This window comes from Leptosomus discolor, chromosome 3 (assembly GCF_034619465.1).
Source record: "Leptosomus discolor isolate bLepDis1 chromosome 3, bLepDis1.hap2, whole genome shotgun sequence".
Lineage (NCBI taxonomy): Eukaryota > Metazoa > Chordata > Aves > Leptosomiformes > Leptosomidae > Leptosomus > Leptosomus discolor.
The window spans coordinates 28,517,954-28,531,274 of record NC_141393.1 but is presented as its reverse complement, the minus strand read 5'-3'; positions in this window follow the sequence as shown (position 1 = coordinate 28,531,274).

The window sequence follows — 13,321 nt, the reverse complement described above, 5'->3', positions numbered from 1 at the left end:
TTGCTTCTCTCTGGTTTTTTCCTTGCCTATAAACATTTTTTCAGTACAAGCATGGATTTACCAATGCGTTAAGAAAAGTATCAGCTCTACCTGCTGGCTTTAATCTCTCCTTTAATGCTTCTCTAGTCCTTGATTCTGTCTCAAGCAAGACTAGTACTGTACATCTCAGTTTCTTTTGTCAAAGTAGAACCTTTGCTGTATTAACTCTGCCTTTAGTTCAGCTGTTTCTGCCTTCTGGTTTCTGCGAATATCCCACATACATACAATCAAAGGTGCTGCAAGCAGGGGAAAGAGGAGAGGCAGCAGAGATGCTAGGTCACTCTTGGACTGGTACCCCTAAAAATCTTGTCGTTCCATCACTCATTCAACCGTGTTCAAGCCTGATTTAAAACAGATTAAGTTGTGGACTGAGTTGCTTTCATCTGTAAAACAGCCTTTTAAGCAAGAAGAATTGCCCATTCTTTCAGACTGCAGGAAGAGAACATACTTGCCTGCATGACACCATTTTAATAAGAATAATGTTCTTAACATTAAAATCAGGAATGTAGGATTTGGTGCATCCTACATTCTGCAGAGGGTATCCTTGAGTTTTACTGGTTTATTTTCTTTGAGCAACGATTATTTGTCAAATGTACCTCCACATTATAGGAAATGTGAAAAGAAGACTTTATTTTGCAGCAATATAGACATATCATGGTAAATCTCAGGTTTTGTAAGGGAAATTTATATCTGATGAAGTTCATTTTGTTTCAGTTCCTTTCTTTATGAACTGAAAGGAAAAGACAAACTGTAAATCACAGCAGGTCTAAGGAAGGAGTGAAAATCTGGGGTTTAAAAATAATCCTGCAAGACTGCTGCAAAGTTGTCATTTCTGATAAAGAAAAAAAAAAAAAAAAAAAAAAAGAAAGAAAGAAAGAAAGACTGAATTCTGGTTCTTATCCTTCTTATGGCCCTGAAACAAAGATTTTTAGGTGATAATGCTAGACTACTCCAACACTCCGTGGAAGGAAGTTTTCAGGTCAAACGGAGCAAGCCTAGCAGCAAAATTGTGGAGCAGGATACACACAGGAGCTCTTGATGTTCCACTCCAGCGCTCAGTTCCGCACTCAGCCTCAGGACAGAGACTGCTCAGAGGGTAACTAACTCACTTTTAAAAACGTGATTTTTTGTTTCACCAGTCACCATCGGGCTGAAACGTTCTGAGCACTATAGGCTGATGGGGATAAAAGATGCAGACAGTATTATTATTTTTTACTATTATTACTTACTAGGGTAGACTTCTGAGGGAAAAGAATGACAAAAGAGCAGTGGGTTATTGGTATCACTGCCAGTGGGTTATTGTGGGTTGTGAGAGGTGATAAAGAGCTGTTTGCTGTCACCAAGGAAATGCAGGATAAGTTTAGGAGGAGTAATATCATTGCACCTGACCGGGTCAAGGTTATAAAGGTGGTTGTTGGGCATGTGCTGATGCTATTAAACCTCTATTAGCATGGAAAGGCTTGATCCTATTCTGCTGAGAGCCGGAGGAGGTCTCGCATTGTAACTTCAGTGGGAACAGGATCGGGCCCAGACCTTCTTAACAGGGGATGCAAATACCTCCCATGGAGAGGAAAAATCGTCCCTGAATTTTTAATGGAATGACCTGAAATTTTAAAGCGTTTTGGAAAGTTTTGGGTTTGATTCACAGAAACTTGGTAAGACTTTCTGAAAAGTCCTAATGACTGGGAAAAAAATAAATGAGGAAGAAAAAAAAAAAAAGAAAAGAAACGTTTCGACTTAAAGAAAATAGATCTGATGTGAGAGGATGGCATTTGAAAACCGTCGTTATGTGAACGTCAGCAGTAAAAAGCCTCCTTCTTAGGCTGGCCATGTGAAACCTGAGCACGAATAGAAACTTGTCACCCGAGAGAGAAAAGAACCGCTCAGAGTATATATTTTTCCCATTTCACCATTTTCTATCCTAAATGTAAATGTATCGGACAACTGCAGGCAGGTGGCGTGGTGAGGTGCCGTTTTGCTGGGGTGGGTTTTTGGAGGCTGTGGTGCCCGGGCGGTGGTTCCAGCTGCCCGGCGATGTCGGTGCCCGCCTGCCGCAGCGGCGGGGCGGCGGGAGGGCAGCCGGAGCCTCGCCTCCGTTACAAACCCATTCCAGCCTCCCGCAAACGCCGACAACCACCGCCGCAATCGCTTTAATATCGACGAACCCCGGGCTCGATCCTGAGGCTGGTTCGCCCCCTTCCCGCCCAGCGGTCCGCCCGCTCGGAATCAGAGGGGCGTCCAGCCCCGGAGCACGCCGCCTCCCGTCGGCTCCAGAAAGAAGGGGGTGGAACAGACGTCTTCTCCCCTCCGCATCGCAAGGAATTTCAGCTTGTTTTTTCTTTCCTGCTGTTTCCTCCTCAGTCCCGCCCGCAGAACCCGACGAGTACTTTGCACTGCAAACCGCCGAGCGACGAGGTGGTGAGGGTGACATTCAGGGGTTGAAAAAATTCCCTAATGCCTAGGGAATATCACTTTAAAACTCCTCCGAAATATTCCGTAGCTTTTTAATTGAAGTAAACAAAGTGCAACAAATCCTAACTCAAATATGATTGCACTGAGATTAGGCTCTAATTGCTTAAGGTTCAGGTGGAATCTGCAGGCTAAATCCTATAGGAACAATCTGAATTTCACAATCATTCTGTCAAAAGCAAAGAGATGAGAGCCCACACGCTTCCTAACAAGTCATTTTTAACAGTTACAAGCTTCTTACAAAGACCACACAGGGAGTCTAAGAGATGCAAATCTAATCCCTGGTCATTCTGCAGGCCTTCAACAAAGATGTACTAAAGCCTAATAGAAAAGAAATCAGTTCTCTGTCACCAGCTCCTAGTAAAATCTATTAGAGAAAGTACGGATCTTGTATTTACAGCAGTTGCTTTTAAAGGTTAAGGACAAGTACATATAAAAGGTGTAATTTTTTTAATCTGAAATATTTAATAAATTCTATCCTTTGCTCTTTTTTTATTCATGAAGATGCTTTGGTATTTAGTTTGTATTCATTGAGCAAAAGAATTATCCATCCCTTTGTTCTTTGAAATATTAGCAACAGAATTTTTTTTTTTAATGCTAGTCATTTGGATGGGTGCTGTTTCGCGCTTTTTTTTTTTTTTTTTTTTTTTTTTTCCCCCAGGATCCCTCGTTTAAAAATGCGTGCAAGAACCTCAGAACAACGGTCGGTATCTTGTTAAAATACCTTGAATTGTCTCCATCCCATCGGTAGTTTGACCAGTGTCCACGAGTGAATATTTAAATTAAACGAATATCCAAATAAAAAGGAATAAACAGTCGGCTGCGCATTGGCAAACGATACACAGAACTAGACAGCCTTTTCCAGGACACTTTCCTCTCCTAAGTTTTGTTTTTGATGACATCATCGCTCTTTTCTTTTTTTTTTTTAATAACTCGCTGTATACTGAATTACCTCGTATCTCCCGTCAAGTCTCACCCTGATTTAGTGAGGCTTTCTATTGTACATTTGAATAATTCAAATTAACACCTAAGTCATCACTTTTCTACGCGAACCCACTCCTATGCAAACACACATCTGCGCACACCTTAACGTATATGCATACATCATGGTTTTGCAGAAGGTCTATACTAACACGGGGGATACACACACGCGCAGGTTTGTAGCACTACTAATTTTTAGGTCACTTTTGTTCGTAAAACCTTCGCCTGTTCCTTCTGCCCGGGGAGGGCTCTGGGCACGCAGCTTGTAGCCCAGTGATGTAACGGAACGAGGTCGCAGTCCCGCTGTCTCCCACTTGCCAGGCGCCGATTGGGTTAAGTGGGAATCTTGCCTGCCTAACCGCTGCGGGCTCAGACCTTCCCTATCAAAATCATTGATAATAAAATAAACGGGTCACTTGTTGATGGACGGCGAGTTTTCCTAGAGTGCAATATACACTGGGGGACTCGAAGTGCGGCGCGGGGGTAGGTCATTCCTAAATGACAGGGGGAACTAGAATCTGTTTGGGAGAACAGATGATACTTCTAGGGGTGACATGGATGTTTCTGGTTCGGGGCTGTGTTACCGATGTGGGTAAATGTTTGACCCCCGACGACAGGTAATGTATCTCCATATGTCTGTGACCTACACAAAAAAAAAAAAAAAAAAAAAAAAGAAAGAGCCTGATCTTCAGGAATTATGTAAAAAGGAAATCGGATCGGAGTCGTTTCCCTGTTCTGCTGGGAGCCCTGGGGTGTTTCTCCCAAGAAATTCGGCACGATCCAGCGAGGCCAACAACCAACGACCCGGCGTAGCTTGAGAGGAGAAAAACACGTGTGGCCAAAACCTGCTCCTTGCGTCCTGTAATTAGCACATCGATTTCAGTGGGACAACTCGTGGGAATAAAACTGTCAGCGGCTGGGCTGGGAAATAACTTTTCCTACGCGGAAAAGGTCCTCTTCCTTCCTTCTTTTTCGCCTCCCATGCCCAGCTCCCCACCCCGGTAACTTCGTGGGAGAATCGGCTCCAGCCACTGGGCTGGAGAAAAGCTGCTCTCCCTCGGAAACAGCGGCGACCGCGAAACCCTCCAGCAAGTGCATCATCCCCCGCCGAGCGGTACGGGCTGCCCCGAGACACCGGCGGGTAGGGACCCCTCACCCCGCGGGCACCCCTCTCCCACCAGCTCGGAGAGCCCCTTCCCTCCTTCCTCCTAGAAAGTGTCCAGCCGCTTCCTCCCGCCCCGAATCTGCTTCAGGAGTGTGAAGCCAGCCCGGAGGAGCTCCCTGTCCCCGGCGCCCAGCTGGACGTGGGAAGGGTCCCACTAGCCACCAGTGCCCACGTTTTGGTTTTTGTTGGGGGGAGGGGGAGGAGGGTGGCAGAACAGGTTTGTCACTGTGGTACCTCGGACCGGGGAGGAAACACTTCAAAGCACCTACCGTAGCCTTTGGGGCCTCCTGCACCCGGCCCCTTGCCGGGCCGTCTGGCCCGAGACCTAATTAGGGCTCAGACCTAATTAGCTGCTGCAGAGGGGGGAGTATGGGGTCCTTGGCGGCCTTGGGAGAGCAAGGTAGAAATCCTAAGGGAGAGAAGTTTCCCTGCTATTTCTTTCTTGCCGAGGAAAGGGCGACTTGCCCGGGGCTGGGGGGGAGGCACTGCAAGCCGCGGGTAAAAGGGTCTAGGGGAGCAGCAGGGCCCCTGAGCTCTGTCCGGAGCTGCCCCTCCTGAAGAGCCAGCGAGAGGGGGAGCACCGGCCCCGCCGGGGCCCCCGGGCTGCCCGCGGGGAGAGCCCCACAAACGGGAACGGGAGGGGGACGGGGCTCTGCACAAACCCATCTGTCATCCTCGTCGGTCTGCGTCAGTTGCAAGTCAATAATAACAGTTTGTACCTCTTATAGGGCTAATTCAGCTTTCTACGACATGGCCTTATTTATTCAAATATTTATTTATTTACACCGCCACCCCCTTCCCGAGAGCTGATTTGGCCCTTTGAAGTGGAAGAGAATAAAACAGTGTGGCGGAGGGTGGGAGCCAGGAAAAGCAGAGCTGCTGTGACTGGGACGGGCCACGGCATTTAGCTGCAAGAAGCAAGTGCCTGCTTTCAAAATCCAAGCAGAAAACAGGGCGGAGGGCTGGGAGCGGGGCTGGGACGCTGCCTGCAGCAGCAGCGCGCTGTCAGCGGTGCGCACAGTCACATAAACAAGTAAATGAGGGAAATCGGAAATGCCAATTAATGTGCTATGTGCGGTGTTGGGAGAGCCTTTATTTCGCTATTGGTTACCCGCAGGCGAGCCTCAACTTCCCTGCCCGCTCCTCTCCTGCAGGATGATTACGATGGAGGACGCGTAGGCCTCCTGGCTTCCTCTTGGCTTCGGGCACTTGAGGAATAAGAAAAACGCTCTGGAGCAAGCAGAGGCGGGGAAGTGCTGTGCCTGCTCGGAGCAGGGGTTGCTGCGGGGGTCGAGGCGAGAGGGGAGTCTGCCTTCCCTGAGGCCAAATCACCCCCCAAGCTCTGCGGTCTGTGCATCCTTTTCCCCACTCTCTCAGCAGGACAGGACGTGGCTCCCGGGGGACAGGACCACGGGGAGTCCCGGTTTGCTGCAGCTACCGTGCGCTCCGGTGGATGGGGCTTCTCTGGGGCTGGGCTGGTTTTGCTGCGGGCTCTGAGCTCGGCGGGCACTCCCTTCTCTTTGTACCCCCGTGCAAGCGTCCTTCCTCCGGGCCTTACTTTAAAAAATAAGTTACCATTTCCTAGGGAATCATTTACCCCGTGTATTCTTGATTAAATGACTGTTAACCCTAAGAGACTGATAGGACAATCAACATGCTTTTCCAATCACCATTCTTTTCTTGGTTGGGTATTTTGTTTTGTTTTGTTTTGTTTTTTTCCCCAACGGGGAGTCTCACTGTAGGTCAAAACCTTGCTTTCTAAAGCAATTAAGTCATATTTTCAAAGAGCATATTAGATTAAAAATATGTCATGATTAAAGCATGGTGTAAAAGGTCTGCAGAGCGAAGAAAATATTTGGTGCTCGTCTGTAGATTCTCTCACCTACCACCTACTCTGAATGCGTCCTGTATCTTCCAGCATGTCCGGCCCTCATGATTGCAAATAGGCCTGTTTTCAAATGGAAATAGGACTTCCAAACTGATTATGTGTATTGAATCGGAATCATTCGCTAGATCCTCTTGTTTAAAATGTATTGAAAAAAGCATGATGGTTCCACAGCTCTGAAACTGGCTCCTTCTCATCTCAGGGAGGTCGATCTATTTTGCAACTTTTTGCCATTTGTGAATGTTTCAGATAGATAATTACGCTGCCATTGTCGAAGGGCGATGCACTGACACACAAACACCCCCTCCCCCCCCCCCCAACCCCCTCCCCCGCCACCCCCCAGCGCGTACCCCTTCAGCCAGCACGGCGGAGCCTGCTCCCTTGCACAGCCCACTTCGTGCCCGCAACTCCCCACGGCCGCGCAGCTGCAGCGCCTCGCCCCTGTCACCGCCACGCAAACACGGCGTGTCCCGGCGCCCCGCCAACGCCACGCACAGCCTCCCTGTGACACCACGCATAAAATACACGATCCACCAGCACCCTCCCGAGCCCCACGGGACCACACGGTTCTGGGTTCTGCTTCGTGAGCCACTGTGTAAAGACGAGCGGACTGTGTATATGCGTGTGTCTATGGAAAAGCCAGAGCCGGGGAGCAACAGCTATTGCTCACACGCTGAAGAATGAGGACAACCTCCATGCAAAGGTTCCGTCTATTGATATGTAATGAGAGCTTTAAACCCTGTCATATCTTCCAAAGAATAATCCATTCAAACTCAGAAGGGTGATTAAAAAGCGAGGAGAGAAAAGGGGGATCTGCATCGGGCAGAAAGCGGGCAGCCCCCGGCTCCCGAGGGAGAGAGACATCGGCGGCAGGAAGCGGGGTTCCCCCCCGGAAGGAGGCGGGGGGCAGCCCCGGCCCCGCACGCCCGGCCCGGACTGCCCCGCTCCCACCCCCCGCCGTCCCGCCGCTGCTAGGGGCGAGCACGCCCAAACTTTCTCGGGTGCATCTTGGGGATTGCTGAACCCCCCACCTAAAACAACCAAACGAAACCGGAGCTGGGAGGGGGTGGGGGAGCCCAGTCCTGCGTGCCCGGCGGAGCGCGGGGAGCCCCCGCTGCCGGGCTAGCCGAGCAGGCAGGCACCGGGGCCGGGGCCGCCGCTCCGCCGGGCACTGCGAGGGGAGCGGCGGGCCCGATATCCACCCAGCCGAGTCCCGCGAAAGTGGCTGCACGGGCAACCTCTGACAGCGCAGAAGATGCCAGTGCTGGGACTTGTCCTCCGTCCTTCCCCGCACTTACACAGTACCTTTGCGAAGATGCAAATTCATCCGGCCGCATCCCGTCCTCGATCTTTTTTGGGTTACCGCGGAGGTGCCACGCATTTCCCTGCCATTACCCCGCTAGGCAAGTGTGGTGTGTGTTGCGGTGACGGGGCAGTACCGGGTCCCCGAGCCCCATGCCACTCGCCCTAGCTACGGCAAGGCGCCATAGGCGGTCAACACCTTGTCGGGGCGTTTGGGAGCAGCGTTTGGACGAAAGTCAAAGGGGTTCTCGGCCCGGCGTTTGCAGCCCTCCCGCCTGGGCACGGCCCCGTGTGTCAAGGACGAGAGAGGCGGTGGGTGCGCACAGCTGGATCTGCCCGGCAGCACCTGCAGCCTGGCAGCCTGGCAGCGCAGGCAGAGGCTGCTGCCTTAGATGGCATTTAAAAAATAAAGAGCGAGACAGGAGACAGGAGCTGCCCTGGGTCGCCTGGAGCCCGCGGGCGGGGAACTTTGCCGGGCTGCGCCCGGCTCCGGCGGGCAGCGCAGCACCCGGGGCTGCGGAAAGCCCGTCCGCTGCCTGCGAGGGACCCCGCGGCGGCAGAGCCCGCTGGCAAAGGGCGGGATCAGGCCTGTTCCCCTCGACGGAGAGCGGCGACTCGAGCACCGGCGGCAGCTTTGGCCGTGTCGGGGTTTGGGGTGGTTTTTTTTGGAAGGCGACGGGGGCGAAGGGGCAACGCCGGGGGAGCCCCCGCCGGGCTCTGCGGCGCCGCTCGCAGGGAGCCCGGCGGGGCTGGGCTGCGGCGCTGGGCTGCGGGGCCGGCTCCTGCCGCCGCCCCGGCTCCCACCGCCCTCCCGGATCCGTCCGGGACAGCTTCGGGTGGGCAAAGGGGGAACGTCGCCGAGGGATTTCCTCGGTGTCAAATAACGAGCGGAGCGGAGGCAAAGGCCGGTGGGCAATGCTTCTTTCAAAGTAAGAGTTTCCCCATTCCTGTCCGCCTCTGCTCCCCAGACCCCACAGTTAATGCCTGGCACATCAGCGCCTACATACACATCAGATGCACACGTCTATAGGTATAAGTCGTATATCGACGCACATATGTAGACTAAACGCTCCGCGTCGGTCATCTACTTGGTCTTTTTTCCTCTCCACTGAGCTAATGCAGAGAGGGGTGCAGGAGACGGGGAGCTTCGTGCGCGCCGTTTTGCAGCAGCAACAGTGCGTTTCTGAAGTAACGCGCAGGTTAAGAGCAAAAGCCGAGACCAAGAAGTGCCCAAGAAAAACCATATTTTTAAGAGCTTCTCTGAGAAACAGCAGCACCGAAAACAAAAAGTTTAAGGAACAAAAGCACCGAGAGAAACTCCGAGAGAACCGTGTCCTAGATTCACATTATTAGGTCAGTAACACACTGAAATGAACTCAGCCACTTCAGTAACACCTTTGATATGCAGCAAAAAGTCTGTTCCCTCCAAGATGCCAGGTGTGTGTAAGTTTGTCGCCTTCTAGCACGTTATTACTTGCCCAAATTTAATTGATCGAGAAGGACTTCGGTGAAATCCGCGAGAACAGATGGAAGTTAAGATTTCATACCTTGCTTAGTCTTCTGAGCATTGCAACTGTCCTTTTATTTAAAACAAACAGACGAGCAACCAAACCAACCAACCAAACAAAGCCCCCCCCGCCCCAAAAAAACCACCAACAAAACCCAAACCTCATGTGTACGTGCGCTTTATTCTTTTCCTATACACTTCAAGGAGCCCCTGTATCGATGAAGCGCTACTCAGAATGATATGGGGAGTTCTCATCGAATTAATGCACTAAGTCGTATATGTTCACTAAAATCAGCTAACTAAAGAAGCACAATCTACAAACTATTTAAAATTACTCGGAAAGTCCCGCTGTGTTTAACAAATAGAAATGTATCTCAGAAAACAGTAGCCATCTTGTTCGGATTTAGTTGATGCAGTGAGATATGGAGTTAGCCGGTAAAACCAGACCTAAGTATCGTTAGTCACTTGGTAAATATTTTTAGAATATACATTTTAAACTTTTTTTTTTCCGTTTCTATATGCCAGCTCAGGACAGTGGATGCATACTGTCTTTCGAAGGTAATGCGCTCGGTCATTGGTAAATGTTTCTGCTTCTTAATGTCTGTGTCATTGTAAAAAAAAAAAAAAAAGTACTGATTTCTCTCTTCCCCCTCCCCCTAACAAAACCCTTTACATCGAAGATTAAATGTCATAGTCAACGTTTTCATCTCTAGGTTTCCTAAGAAATTTTTAGCATAGTAAGTTGTTTTAAGCATCAAAACGAATTTCAGTTTCTTTTTACATCAATACATCTTATTCACCGCCTTATTTATATAGCTGACCAGAAGCTTTCGAGAGAAAGACATAGGATATAGAAAACTTTGACCTTACCTGCTCCCTAATGTGCTTGCAGCCAGAAAAAAAAAAAAAAAAAAAAAAAAAAAAAAAAAAAAAAAAAAAAGGTCATTTCGTATTATTCACCACTTTGTCAGAGATAGTAATCTCTCTGCCTCACAGGAACAGCCGTGCTGGGTCAGATCTCTGTACACATTTGATACATATAAACAGTATTACCATTTACTTAGGGTTTGGAGGTTTTTTTTTTCCCCCTGAAGGGGATCATGAGAGGAACAGCAGGTCAGAAAGAAAAAAAATATTTCTCAGCTTTACTCCCGATACGGCCATGAAAGGACTGAAATTCTTCAGAAGTCACTCAGTCTTTACCTCTAGGTCCCCTTTGTAAAAGCAGCCGTCACGACAAGTTGGACCGGGGCTGCCTTCCCAGAGAGGCCCCTCTACCTGCGCTCCGCCACAAAACTCCTAAAATACTTTTTTTTTTTTTTTTTTCCCTCCTCTGTGGCAACTTCTCAGTGTCATCTCAGAGCTGTCTCGAATTACATTGTTTGGGATCTGCACTTTGAACACTGTCTTAGGGCCCTGCACTGCCTTTTGAACGGAGATGCAGGCAATATACTTTTAGATCAGCTCCCTGTCACTTTTTCCCCCCTGTAGGTATGGTTACAACTCCGCGATGCCCCAGCAGCCCGCTGCTGGGGGAGCAGCAGCGTCCGGTGCAGGCCTCGGCGCCGCAGCCTCCTGCGAGCCTTCCCCTCCGAGCATCCCTGTTGCTAACAGCCTGCTGTGAAACAAACAAACAAAAAAACCTACACACCCCACAACCCATTTTGATATGAAACAGCAAATATGAAGAAGCCTTTTGCTATTGTTGCTGTTGTTGTGGCTGTGGTAGTGGTGGTGGTGGTGATGGGGTTTTGTTGGATTTTGTTTTGTTGTTTTTTTTTTTCTTTTTTTTTTTTTTTTTTTTTCCCACAGCCTGCTGTGCCACTACATGCACACTTCATGGCACTCAAGCATGAACTCCTATTTACAGCAGGAAAAAATGCCCTCCGCGATTCTCCTACAGTGCCATGGAGCGGGGGAGTGGAAGGGAATAGTCATTCTTCACTAGATCCCTTTCTGTCTCAAAATACGGGGTGCCCACGGCCTCACGTCGATAAAGGAGCAGTTATATTGGGAAACCTGCGTTTCTCCCATCATTTCAGATTTGAATCCTGCCGCCCCCTGTCCCCTCCCCTTCGCCTTCCCATTATCCAAGTTCTGCATTGATTACCGGGAGGCTGAAAATCAGCGTATTGGAAGAAGCAGGAGTTTAGACGGAGGCACATATTTTGATCCAGAAAAGCTATACAGCAACTAAGTTCTCGTGAGTGTTCTCGGCGGAGACTGGAGATTAAAATGTATTTACCCCCCTTCCCCCCGAAATTTCTTCATCCCAATCAACTGGTTTATACAAAGAATTTTATGATAAAAGGCAATAACACTATGTGATTAAAAAAAAAAAAAAACCTCTATAAAATTGTTAAAGAGCAGTTTGTTTGCGTTTCTCCTGATTGATATGTAAATACAGTTTGAACTGTGTTTGCTCGGTCTCTAGTGCTTAATAAAGAGATGAATTCACCTTTCTGTGGAACAAGTAAACAGACTTTAAACTAAGCCGACATCAGACAAAGTGGAAACGAGTTTATTTAATCGAAACTAAATCTAGTTTAAGAAAGATAAGTCAGTGTACATAATAATCCATTACAGTAATTACACCCACCACCAAATATGTGTTTATGAGGTTGTCGAGACACAATAAAATTCATTTATTTCCCCTAAAGTCTACAATGAAAAGTCACTGGCTGGATCTCTGTCGAACGTGCTAACTCCAGTACTGGGCCGGGGGGATATAATATTTCTCGACTGTATTAATGCCTTTCAGTGCTCTAATTTTTGAACGTTCCTGTGTTTGTAAGGATGCAAGCATTAATTACATCTGAAGGAGAAACTTCGACTTAACCACAACACTTTCCCCTCGGTCTTGTATATTAACTCCGGGAGAAACTAACCCTAATTTAAAAATCCGTAGAGTTACCCCTCCTCTTGCTCCCTCCGCGGGAGCTGGCAGAGCTGTGCCAAGGACCAGGAATTCCCAACACTTCCTTCTATGAGCAGAAATAACATTAAGCTCCAGACCACCCCCCGCCATGCTTAACATGATGTTATAGATCTGAAACGAATATTCTGCGTAGAGAAAAAAAAAAAAAAAAAAATTCTTTGGGTTAGTTGAGAATGTCGGTGTATAAAGCAGGACATAATATAAAGGATGAAAGGTCTCGAAATTCCTGTTTACACACGTGATATAGAAATAAAGGGGCGGGGGGGGGGGGGGGGAAGAAAGAATCCGATAATCTTTTTTTTTCTTCTTCTGTCTATTCCCTTTTACTCCATCCAGACTAGCACTTGGTGTCCGAGTAACACCGGCTATCTTGTATAAATAAAAGGCTGGAGCTTTCGAAAGCTGCTACTTAAACTGGAGGTTGGGTTGTTTCCATCCTGGGCAAGCTGCTTACTTTCTCTTCGAAAATATGAGCATTTCATAATACCTCGGTAATTCAGAGGTCTTTCAATGACGGCCATTTGCTTCCGTGGTTTAACTGAGGGGATCTAGACCAAAAAACGAAACCGAGCAGCAGATGCAAAGGAAAACACGCTACGACATCTGTTGGGACGGGGAACTTCTTATTTTACACTCACAAAAGAGATATTTGGGACCCGAAAGAGAGCGAATTACATGTATTTCGGGCTTTTCCGATACGAGCTGCTTAACTTGATATGCTTTATATATTTACAGCAAAGTTAATATCTAACTGCTTGCAGTACCCACGATATTTACCTTCTTACCAACCGCCCCTCGGTGTCTCAGCCAGGCGCGCACCCCTCTCACCCACGCGCACACACACACACACGTGCGCGCACACGCACTTTCTCCTCATCTCCTTTACAAGTTTCCCAAATCGCTATCAAAAAACAAAAACAACAACAAAAAAAGCCAAGCAGAAGCGTGTGCATTATCCTGAGCTGCAGCCTACAGCTCCCCTCCCACCTGGGCTGCGAGGGACGCGTGCGGGAAAAACTGCGTGGTGCTGCGTGG